Source organism: Neltuma alba, unplaced genomic scaffold (assembly GCF_004799145.2).
Source record: "Neltuma alba isolate B1F8T4 unplaced genomic scaffold, ASM479914v2 tig00004876_pilon, whole genome shotgun sequence".
NCBI classification, from domain to species: Eukaryota; Viridiplantae; Streptophyta; class Magnoliopsida; order Fabales; family Fabaceae; genus Neltuma; species Neltuma alba.
Genome location: NW_021633894.1, coordinates 98,931 through 110,940, shown reverse-complemented (window position 1 = coordinate 110,940; position 12,010 = coordinate 98,931). Strand labels below are relative to the sequence as shown.

At 35.8% G+C, this 12,010-nt stretch overlaps 1 pseudogene; it reads right to left on the bottom strand.

Annotated features, from left to right (window-relative positions):
* Nucleotides 1-1,132: 1,132 nt before the first annotated feature.
* On the bottom strand, nt 1,133-2,181 carry LOC114746059 (glucan endo-1,3-beta-glucosidase, basic isoform-like; annotated as a pseudogene).
* Nucleotides 2,182-12,010: the final 9,829 nt, after the last annotated feature.

The following is a 12,010-nucleotide window of genomic DNA, read 5'->3' as shown; positions in this document are numbered from 1 at the left end:
TTTATCATATATGATTTGCTTGTGTATGTTAGAATTTCAGTAGTTACTGAAACGTTAGATCTCATCCCTTATATTAACATTTTTAGGTGAAGGATCTAGTAGGAATCAACCAATCAAGAGAAGGCCCCGATGGAGTGAACCGTGAAAGCTTTTGTACTCCTCAAGTACATACTATGTTATATTTTTATTTGCCATAATTATAAGATTTCAATGTTTTATTTTGTTATGTCTGAAAAATATTTTGAAATTATTACGTTTTTTGAATATTAAAAATACATATGACTTTTAAATGAAATATTTATGGTATTCAAGGATATAATCTGTTCCATTCAGATTACAATTAATGGCATGTATCAAACGAATCATTCATTCAGATTACAATTAATGGCATGTATCAAACGAATCATTCAAAATACATACATACATATACATATACATATACATATACATATATATATACACGTTTCTGCGTGAAAGAGGGAGGATGCACAAATACGCCAAAACAGACAGACTAAGCCATCCCTATTTCATCGTTCGGATTCCAAATCTCATTCATATCACTCATCATTTTTCCTTTTCATTAATTCTGTCTGTCTAAAGGCTTCACACATCTCACAATTAGCTGTAAAACTTGCCCTCCTATTCTAATCACACACCGTGTTCAAGTATCAGCTTTATTCCGTCCATTATACCTTTTTAACACTTGAAAATTGAAATTTAAAATCGAAACTGAAATTCTCCACCACTACTATACTAAACTATAGATGTGATAGATAATTAACTTGCTTAACTACCGTCCATTTCATTCTTTCTTTTCACAGTATTTTTATGAATTTTTGAATATGATAATGTATATGCTTAGATGCTTGCATTATTGTAACCGAATTTATTACAACACACTTACAATTTTTTAAAGAGAAATTGAAGACATCAATTAGAACTTCAACATACAAAAATTAACTTGCGAAGAAAACAAATATTTTATAAATTATAACGTAAGACGTATATGTTCATCATTCGAAAACGAAATCTCAGAGAGAGAGGACCATACCGTACTGATATCATACTCACCGTTAACTGAATATTAGTTCTTTATGGAGCAAACGTTTCAACTAAATAGTACTACCTGGCTCTTTAATATGTAAGAGCTATTTAACTGAGTACACACACACATATATATTATATGAGCACTCTTATGTCCCAAAACCAAAGGGGTACTTGTTCTGTTTGTTGGGATAGAAGAGCCCAAAATGTCTCTCTGTCTCTTGTCCCACCTCCTTATTCTCATCGAACACAAGTTCAGGCCTCATAAGAGTACCTGTGTTAACATGAGGAATCAAGTTCTGCAAGTAAGTCTTAGCATTCTCCTCAGTGGCATGTTCCTCACCAGCGGAAGGCCACCCACTCTCCGATACAACCACTTTCACCGGCCCAATCCTCGTACCATCCAAAGCTGCATGCAACGAATCCAACATGGCATCAACCAGGTTCTGGTACCCTCTCGAACCATCCTGAACCAATACGTTTGGTTCAGAGAACAAAGCATAATTCAGAGGTATGTCGCCAGGCCGGCTCCTACTATAGGCGAAGTAAGGGTATATATTGGCGAATAAGGGCGCTTTTGCGAACACCAAGTAGCCTATGATAGGATCGAAGTATGATCTGACGTTATCTCGGAAGCTACCCTGAGAGGGAGGATATGAGTTTCCTATGAGGGTCATGTCAATGGCGGTTGAGACCTTGATCTTCTCATGAAGGCCTCTCGCACGTATGGCTTGATACACATTTTGGATCGCCGGAAGGACGTGCGGGGCGTACTGTCTGTTGGCTCCGTCGACGGGGTCACTTCATTTCCGACGGCGATGTATTTGATGTTGACGGAGGGGTAGAATTTGGAAACGCTGTTTTCAACCCATTCACGGGCGTCTTCGGCGTTGGTGGCGAGCCGGTGAAGGTCGGTGTTTGGGACGCCGAGCATGAGGTCGATGCCAGAGTCTCTGAGAGCTTCAAGAGCTTCTTGGTTGGGATCGTACAGTCTTATGAGCTTAATGTTGTTGGCTGTGTAAAGATCCACAACCTCGCGAGCAGATGGCAGATCATTGCCCAGCATGCCATAGCAAACACCTATTTCGCCACCTGCTTTGCCGCAAATTTTTGCTTAATCAATCACTACCCGAGGAAATGGACTTCTTACCTAATTATGTCAAACACTAGATAATGTTTGTAACTTCTTCTGTGTAAGCAAGTTTTTGCTTTTAATTAGGCCACTAATATCCATGTTGATTTCTAGCTCTAATCTAATTCTGTTTCAAAGAAAAGAGAAATTAATATGCTTATATACCCCAGTAAAAACCATTATACTAATTCAGTGGATTCTTATCATCTATCACGCTCTATTTTCATAATCTCTTATATATCCTTTTCCTTCTTAATTAGTAGTATTTCCCACCATTCATTCTTGGTCGCCACCAAGGCACGAGGTGAATACTCAAAATATTGATGCATGTCTTTGCTTATTCTGTGCAGTTATTTCTCAGCCATCAATTTTGTTATTGAAACATGACTATTCTTTTAAATTTCATTTTTTTTAAAAAAAATACCTCAAACTTTGAGTTATATATAAATAATCCTCTTAACTATATTATATAATTTTAGTAAAATAAAATAAAATACTAAATAGTAAATTAAATACTGCAATTTTTCTTTATAAATTTTGTATGAAGGTACCTACCTGATAATGGCGAGATAAAGAGAGACACTCCGCGTGCTTGTTGGGACCATTAACATTTGATCGTCTTGGTTCGGAAAACGACAAGACGATTCAATAATGCAAGTAATATGAGGTTATCGCTTAAACGATTTATTTGCTTTTGATTCTTTTAAAATGTATTGTTTAACTAGACTTTCTTTCCCGTCATACAACTTAAAGTCTTGAACGTTTATTAAGTTCTGATCAAAATTTGTTCACCAAGTTTTTCAAAATCTAGATGAAACAGATCCTATAAGAGATACTTAAATTTATAAGATGATCAGTAGTTCAATACAAATCATTCGAACAACTAAAAAAAAACAGAGAGAGAGAATTCAGTTTAATCACAGCATATGCTTGAAACATCGATACCTAGATATTTCGAAAACAATATATTGTCCAATGCTTTTTCTGGCCACATTGATACGCCACTGCGAAACTATTATAACGAACCTATCATTATCGATTCAGGTAAAAAAAAATCTATCATTATCAATTACAGAATCTGTTTCCAAGAGGCAACTTGCGGAGTCAGCTTCGTATTCAAGCCATATGACATGAAATGAAGATCTGATTTTGGCCCTCTATATATAATAAAGGGGCCAACTCCCTTACAAGGTAGTGTGTGCAGCGCAGCAAGGAAAACCAAGAGAAGTTGTGCATAAACGTGTTTACCTAATGGCACGTTTGGTTCGAGGGTTAGCCGACTTCATAGATGGTGGTGATCCTCAGAGCAAACATGCTGTAGAACCTCAACCTCCATTCATTCCCAAAATACTGAATAGCGGCTCGCCACCATCTTCACCTGCTCTCCTCAACGGTGATAATCAAAAGCTTATTGGTTTAACCAACGACACCAACATCAATTCCATGGCGATGGTAATGGAGTTCTCAAGGCTCCCAGCCTCATTAAGTGATCCCATACCACTTACTACTCCAGGTGCATAAAGCAACTATTATAAATAAACACCATGCACTACTCACTTGTCAGAGAAAAGGCCTAGAAAATCTCTGCTGCATTTGTGATAATTTATCTCAGCAAGTGCTTCTGGGTAACTAAGTTAATGATATTCTCTATTAGCTAAACTGATCTTTCAGTAACTTGTACCTTATTTAGTACTATTTTATATTTATCTTTAGACTTCCCTCCTCCAGTTCTGAAAACTTGGGAGTTTGAGAAGAGAAGAGAACGATGAGCAGAAAGAGTTCTTGCCATATATCCTCTGCCGAATGCCACCTCCAGTTTCATATATCACTAATCTGTTGTCTATTTTGATTTAGTTAGCATTTACGATAAAATTATTCACATATAGAAGGTTTTCAATATTTGTCGATAAAGCATCATATGGCTGAACAATTTGTTCTGGGAAGTGCAGTTAAAAGCCCCCAATACTTGAGAATGAATTTCCTCTCATCAACTAAGTTTTGCATGGTAACAAACAAGAGTGATATGTTAGATCTCCAACCTCGATTTGAGAGGGTAACATTTTCAATCTCTCCACCGGTGGCCACAGTTTGGGTTGCAGCAAACAAAAAACAGTGTCATACCTTCTTCCCCTCTGGCCGTCACCTGCATAAATTCAAAAACTTGTTAAAACCAAAGTACTTCTACATTTGTGTTTTGAATCTGCAGAATCAAACAAAATATTGCATTTCTCCGACTTCTGTCTAACACGACAAGCTTATGGGCATTGGTGGTACTGGAACAAATTTTATGTAGCTTCCTTCAACTAATTAGAAGCTACACGTCGATAAAGAAAAGTGAAAATCAGAGTCAATGCCATAGAAAAAGATGGCCAAACCAGTGTACCTAAAGCATGTTGTGTTCTAAAAATAAGTAAATCACCCTAAATCATATATCATCCGTTTTACCTGCATCATGCAAATAGACACCATAACAACACCCCCCAGATTTGGACATATATGCTCTTTTTATATGCTATTGTCTTCCTACGTCATTTGAGAATCAAATTCAACTGCAAATAAAAACTATGTTCTTATCTGTTATAATAGATTTTAAATAATACGTGGGTGTGCGCCCTTAATTTTAATTTATAATACGTACATTTGATTATTACTGATTTGACTACTATCCAACTACTACTAAATTGTAAACTAGTGCTTTTATCAGTTCAATAAATGAACAGTCATGACATCGTATCATCCCACTTCCGAGTAAGTATAATGTTATTGAAAACGCTATTTCACTGTCAGGAAAATTTTAGCATAGTCTGTATCTTCAGGCTTAGCTTTGAGTTACAGTTATTTCTTTCACTGTCCAAACCTGAGCAGTGTTGTGTGTTTCCCCAACCAAAAAAGACCTACATAACAGTTCTCCCTCCACTCCACAATCTGGTTTTCCTAACTTTAGGTTAGACCATTTAGTGCTAATATTAAGGAAGTTATCAGTTTCATGCTGTTCACAAGAGTAGATTCATGATTGACCACAAATTGTTATCATTCCCCTCCCTTCCCATCTTAATGCAATGCCCACAGGTAGAAGAGGGATTTAACCTGGAAAAAAACAGCTTCTCCATGGTTGCATTGAGTACAACGAACAGACTTTGTACATGGAAGATTAGGATCTGCAGCTACATCCTGCAGCACTTGAGTGCGCTCCCCAACAGAATGATGTATCTCATTTCTATAGACACAGTTATTATCTGCAGCCTCCAGAACAATGACGAGTAAATGATCAACAGATACGTGGCTGAGCATACTCATGTGAAATTAGATGCAATTCCTCCATAACAAAAACATCAGCAATTAATTTTTATAAGAAAGCATAGCAGTGTAAAACAAACTTTATAATCAAAGTGCAAAAAATGAGAACAGAAACACTGGCAATAAAACCAACATGGGTTCAGAAAAATGCTATAGTCAAAATATATTCTAAACAAAAACCACTGCGCCTTAAGTCATAGGCATCTGTCTGGCTACCTTGGACTTATTGGCTCCAATATTTTGGGCATTGAAACAGTATGGAGGCATAGCAGCCACACAATACTAACTAACCAAAATAAGTATAACATACCTAGAAGGTTGAGTTTTTCAATCATCAAATAACTTACGGTATTACAAAGTGAGGACAATTTGCCCTTGAATTGACATGCATCAAAATTATAAAACTCAAAATACTAAGAAAACGTGATTGAGGAATATCATATGCACGTTTCTTCCAAACCAATTAGATTTCATTTACATAATAAAATGAACATGATGCTAATGAAAGTATTCTAATTTATCAACAGCAGTTGGGTTGAATGGTGAGAGACTTGACACAATTTAAGCAAAATCTTGAATTTGAGCTTTGTGGACGGAAGAAAAACCACATTGGAAGAGCTCCCCCTCACTGGAGCTCAACCCAACTCAAAGCTAGATCAATTGGCAGTATTGGATGGGGTGGGTAATCACCAAAAAAGAAATATATATAACTTTGATGCATTTTATCAATATTGAGAAGGAGGTTAAAAGGCATCCTTTAATCCTCTTTGAAACCCAAAAATATTTTGGAGAGGGTGAAATTTGTTTTTAGGAAATTAAATAATGGCAGGAGCTTTATAAGCTGAATCAATTCGCATATACCAAAAGACTTGACATTTCAAAAGGACATAATGAGTCAATTTGCATTTGACTTTGGGTAGAAAACAAAGGAAATGGACTATTACTAAGAATGGAATGTGAGTCGCGGAGTGAAAATATAAGAACAGCAGTTCCATAGAAGTCCAATGATTCAGTTCCTTAACTCAAAAATGAATGTAAACAAGTGTTATTCATATACTAAATCAACCAAGAAAAAATACATCAGATTTCAAAAATTATATTCCATCTTATAAAAAAGAATTGAGTAGATGATCTTGTTCGCATCAAACTCAGCGTAGAAAAATGTAGCTCTTCTATAGTGCAATCTTCCATATATAGATTACCAAACAAACCAAGGCATCTGAGCCTTGGCATTCTAGAAACATTTCATCGGTAGAATCTTCAATCAAAATTCATAATTAAGCTCCTCACTAGCAAAAATACATCAGAAGGAGTAAATAATCAGAACAGAAATCCATAAGTTCTTTCTCTAATGAGGCATATTGCTTCGAGAGAAACATGTCATCAGAGTAAACCTAAAAATAGTTGGATAAGTAACTAGAGTGTCTATTCAGTAAGTCTAACACTTTGCAGCAACGCATGAACAAGAAGGAAGGTTAAAGGGGAGAAAGAGGGGGGGGGGAGCGAAGGTGAGGTAAACTAAACAAGAACCTGGTGGTCACAGTTACGGCAAGCGTAGAGGAGAATCTTCTGCTCCTTCTCCTCCTTAGGATACAGAATGTTGTTGCTGAAATCAAGAGATGAAGAAAATAATGTGAAAATGGAAGCCCATGTTCAACGTCGTAAAAGCATCGTAATGAAGGTAAGGAAAACAGGTAGCAACAATTCGCGGCAAAACTTCATAGTACTCATCTTGGAAGGCCCAAGAAGAAGGAGACGCTGGAGATTGGAAGGAGCGAAATCAAAAACTGAAACTTCCGGAGAACAGAGCTCAGGGTTTTCGATTCTCGCGGGGGTAGGTAGCCCTGGGTCTTTTGGCGGGCGCCTATTCAAAGACTTTTGTTTTTTTTTTTTTTTGGGCTTTTGGGTCAAGCTATGCCAGGATCATTCTAGACTTCGCATAAAAACTGGCTAAATAATGCGCACAGCTGAATTTTCAATTTTGAATTTTTAAGGGTATGTGTAGATAACAATTTTTATGCAACTAACTTCATTGTCATCAATTTATCCATTATTTATTAATAAAATGTAACATACAAATGTATTTAAATATGATATCTCCAAATTTAAAATGGCTTTTTGGTTGGCCAAAAAAAAGGTTTTTTTTCCCACCAGATTTAAAGAGGTTGTCTGCTAAAGAAGTTAAATCTAGAGGCACATATATATATATATATATATATATATCTTCAAGAATACTGTATACCCACACTGGAAAAATATGCTAACTAATAGACCAAAAAAAATTATCTGCACAAACTTAAAAATGAAGAGGATTCAATAATTTCGTGATTTTTGAAAAAAAAAAAAAAAGAGAGAATGTTTTAGACATATTCCACAAAAAGAAAGTCATGAATATGTCTACAGACTTAATGATTGCTTACAGAAACACTTAGGTAAAATTTAAACTCATGTTTTTGAGTCATGAGTCAACCTCTTACTAATTAAATAAATATATTTTTATGTTATATGCTACTCATCTAGTCCTAAATATAAGACCTTAATATAAGGGTCTTATATTTAGGATCGGAGGAGTATATCCTATTATTATCACACCCTCAGAGAAAAAGCCTAACATGATCATAAAGAAGTCAACCTTCCGCGGAGAGAAGAAAGCCTGAACAGGCGGATATCCAGTTTTTGAGAAGATCACTGAACTATTGTCGCAGAACTTATTTATACTACACACTGTAACTATGGAAAATCGGATGGCTAACTAGGTATCTCAATGTTGTCATATCTTGCCCTTCATAGCGCTTTCGAAATCATGTAACTGTTCGTTACTGGTTATGTGAGAAGGAGCAAAGAATGAGAAAGACCAAAAATGGAGAAATGGATTCTCTCACCTTACTTAATGGTCATTTGAAATAAATTTTTTCATATCCAGCGATTTAGCATCATGGGGAGGATGATTGGAGAACATAATGTGTATCCTAGTTGTCCTTAATAGAAACCAGCTCTGAAAAATCACAAGCATTGTTTCCAATGATCAATAACATTATCCATCACTGTCAAGCCATCAAACGAACCTATTTAATTCCAGATTATGGAAAAAGTTGAATCTATAAAAGGAAAATGAGCCTGAAATTCAATGCAGCTTGTTTCCTCTGTTCATAAAAGCCGGCCTACTCTGCCAGATGCACAAGGAATCTGGGCATCAAAGTAATCTGACCGTGTCATTTTCTACTAGCATGTTGGTTTAACGTTGAAAATCATCAAATGCATCATCCAGAAGCCTCAGCTGTCCCTTTCAATCGACTTAATTGAGTCCAGACTAACACACAGAACAGATAGATATAGGATAATAATTCCTTCCAGTTTAAATAACTCAGGCATATTTAGCTTATCATATGTCAATCTTCCCCTTCTTACTGCTTTAGAAGCCATGGAACACGTCGTTTCTGGTTGTGAGAAGGAGAGGTAAAGTACAAAGTCCACAACATAGAGGAACGAATTCTCTCAACTCAGTTAATGGTCAGTCGATACTAGGAAAAATAATCATTTTCAGAGAGTTGGGATGCTTGAACAGCAGGAATATAACAAGTTTATTAGTTGTTCTCGCCAGTTTAGAGTTTAGAATTTATATTATATGCATGTCCAGTATTTCTGTTGATCTAAACATGATCCATCATTATAAAGTCATCAACTGAATCTAGTTAATACCAGATGCAAGAGGTTTGAGATTGAATGTTGTTTATTTCCTGTGTTTACAAAGGCTGATATACAACCAAGGATCAGAACTTTATTGAATAAAAAACCAGATCAGGTACGGTAAATCATAACAGAAGTACGATTGAAGGGGTGTAATATTAGACTCATAAACGCAACTGTATTAATATAGAGGGATACAGCCTAACAACAATGATACACAGTAATAGAATTGTGATGCCCCAAAAGGATGCTTCCATTAAGAAACACCTTGAACCAATCCTACTTGATTGGTGATGCCAGTGACGTCTTGCTTTCCACTGTTGCCAAACACGCCTGTTACTTCCATTAAGAGTTCATCACATGCATGCAAATATGAAGAAGCATGTACATAATTAATCATGCAATATTATACCGCAGCAGCTTTGAGGAAGCCGTTGGAGACGCGATTGAGAAGAGGATGGCCGAAGTCGAAGAGGGGAACTTCATTATCAAAGCTACGAAGTTCCTGCATCAGAGATCTGGAATCCAAGTTCTTGCTGCTCATCTTTACTCCCTCACACTCACAAAGCCAAGCTTCCTCTTCTTTCGTTATATTGTGCTTGTTTGGGAGAGCTTAAGAAATTCCTTATAAGCACGTTTTACGTAAACCAAGACAAAACTCTTCTCACATATTTATCTCGTATTCCATAAATCATTATTAAAAAGCTACTTATAAGCCACTTATAAGCTGTTCCAAACGGGTTCACTGTTCCTCAGCCTACAACAATGCACCGCACACAACTACTTCTCATAACACGTGTTATTATCACTTGTACGTGGCTCTTTCTGCTGTTGCCAACCCATTTCCAGCTTCCTTCTCTGTATGCATTTTCTTTTAGTAACCTAAATTTCAACCCTTTTCACCCTTGTCCATATTGCATTAGCAATAACTCATGCTTTTTTTTTTTTTTAATTCCCTAACTTTTTAAATTTACCTTTATGTTCATGTTTCTGACTTTTTATGCTGCAAACCAACTGGTTCTTCTCAACCGTTTCTTTCCTACTAAAGGTGGGAAGAGGAACAACTACGTTCAATTTGCTCACCGCGCTTAATAGTCAATCTTTAGTTATATTGGGAAAAAACTCGTTCATATTCACTGCTTTTGTTTTTTTGGACCTGAAATTTATATTCATTGTTTGAGAGAGTTTGTTTGCTTGATCCAATGTCAGATCCTCCAACGATGCAACATTGAAACATTTTAAATTCATCATTAATTTGAATTAACCTAATGTTGCCACTTTGAATTCGATTGCAACAGATCACACATTAAGATTTTTTTCCGGTAAGCACAGATATCCTTTTATTAAAAACACTATTAAACATTAAATATAAATATATCATATTCACCACGTTGTGGAGGACAATCCTTCCGCTAGACCCCACCCACTTAGTTAACAATCTAGGACTTTACATCTCGTTCAAGTTGACATCACGGAGAGGACTCTAACCTCTGAATTGTCTCTCACGTAACCCTTAATTTTGTTTTGGAAAGTAATATAGAGTTGGAAAAAAAATAGTTGTGACCAAGAATGGTATTTCAACTTAGAAGGCGCGGGAGTAACAGGAAAACACAAGTAACTTAAATGTCTGACGGCCAAGACAAACAAGTGTGGTTATCCAGAAATAGAACCACATCTAAAGTTGAAAAATACATTGAAATTTTAATATTTAAATATACACTGGATTCTTTTAACTCGCTACATTTGCTAAAAATTGACCCTACAAACTCACTGCACAATCCTGTTACCATATCCACCACAAAAACATTTGGGGGGAAAAAAAAACCTGTGGAAGGCAGATATTGATGCCCTGGATCACCAAGTTCAAATAACAGATATTGCTCAGATTATTTTTCTGGATTTGGAAATACTCATCTCTGTTCAGAACTTGTGATTCCTGATCTTGTTAGCTAAGTTTGTGTAGTTCTTTATGATTGTTAAATCAGGATTTTGAATATGCTATGTGTTTAGGTGTCTAATGTTCTTTGTTTCAGAATAGATTCAGTTGTGATTTTTTATTTGTTCAAATCAGATTTGTGACTGAGTTGATTAAAACTTAATGGATACTGTTTAGTATTCATCTAGGAGCTTTGAATGCATATAAACAAACTAAATCTTGATAGGCAGTGAAGGCTAGGTGACTCTCCGAAAGAATTCTTTCAACTTGATGCTTTAATTTTTTTAGACAATTTATTTCTAATTATTTTTCTTTTTATCTACTCTATGAAAAGAATTTCTGAACCAACAATTCGCACAAAATAACTTTTCTTCAACTTAATTTGTTGAGCACTTTGTTAACTGATTTTCAAGGAATCTTAATTTCTCAAGAGATCGACCTGGAACTTGCACAATTTACTACATATTTTCTGCAACCTAGAATTTTTGATAAGCTCCTACGACAGAGTTCATCACTATCTCCGGTCCTAATTATAAAATCTTGTTTGTAGTCTATAAATGAGGCCTTATAATTAGAATCGAACCGGAATAGTACTAACTAGCTAGGATGAACCTCTTATTGATATTAATTTAATCTACTAAATATTGAAGATAATATTTTTAACAATTATTAATTACTCATATTGAGCACCCGTTTCCGACATACCATTTGATTTATTAATGAAGTTTTCCCCGTTGATGAGATCCTTCACATCACATGCATAAGACTGATCTCATGCAGCAGAGGGCCCTTTAAACAATTGAAACCCTATAACTGAAACGATATTTTTATTAAGAGAATAGCCTCCTGATTACATACCGTGCACACGCTATATATCTAATAATTAAGGATCAAACCATAGTAATTAAAGGGCC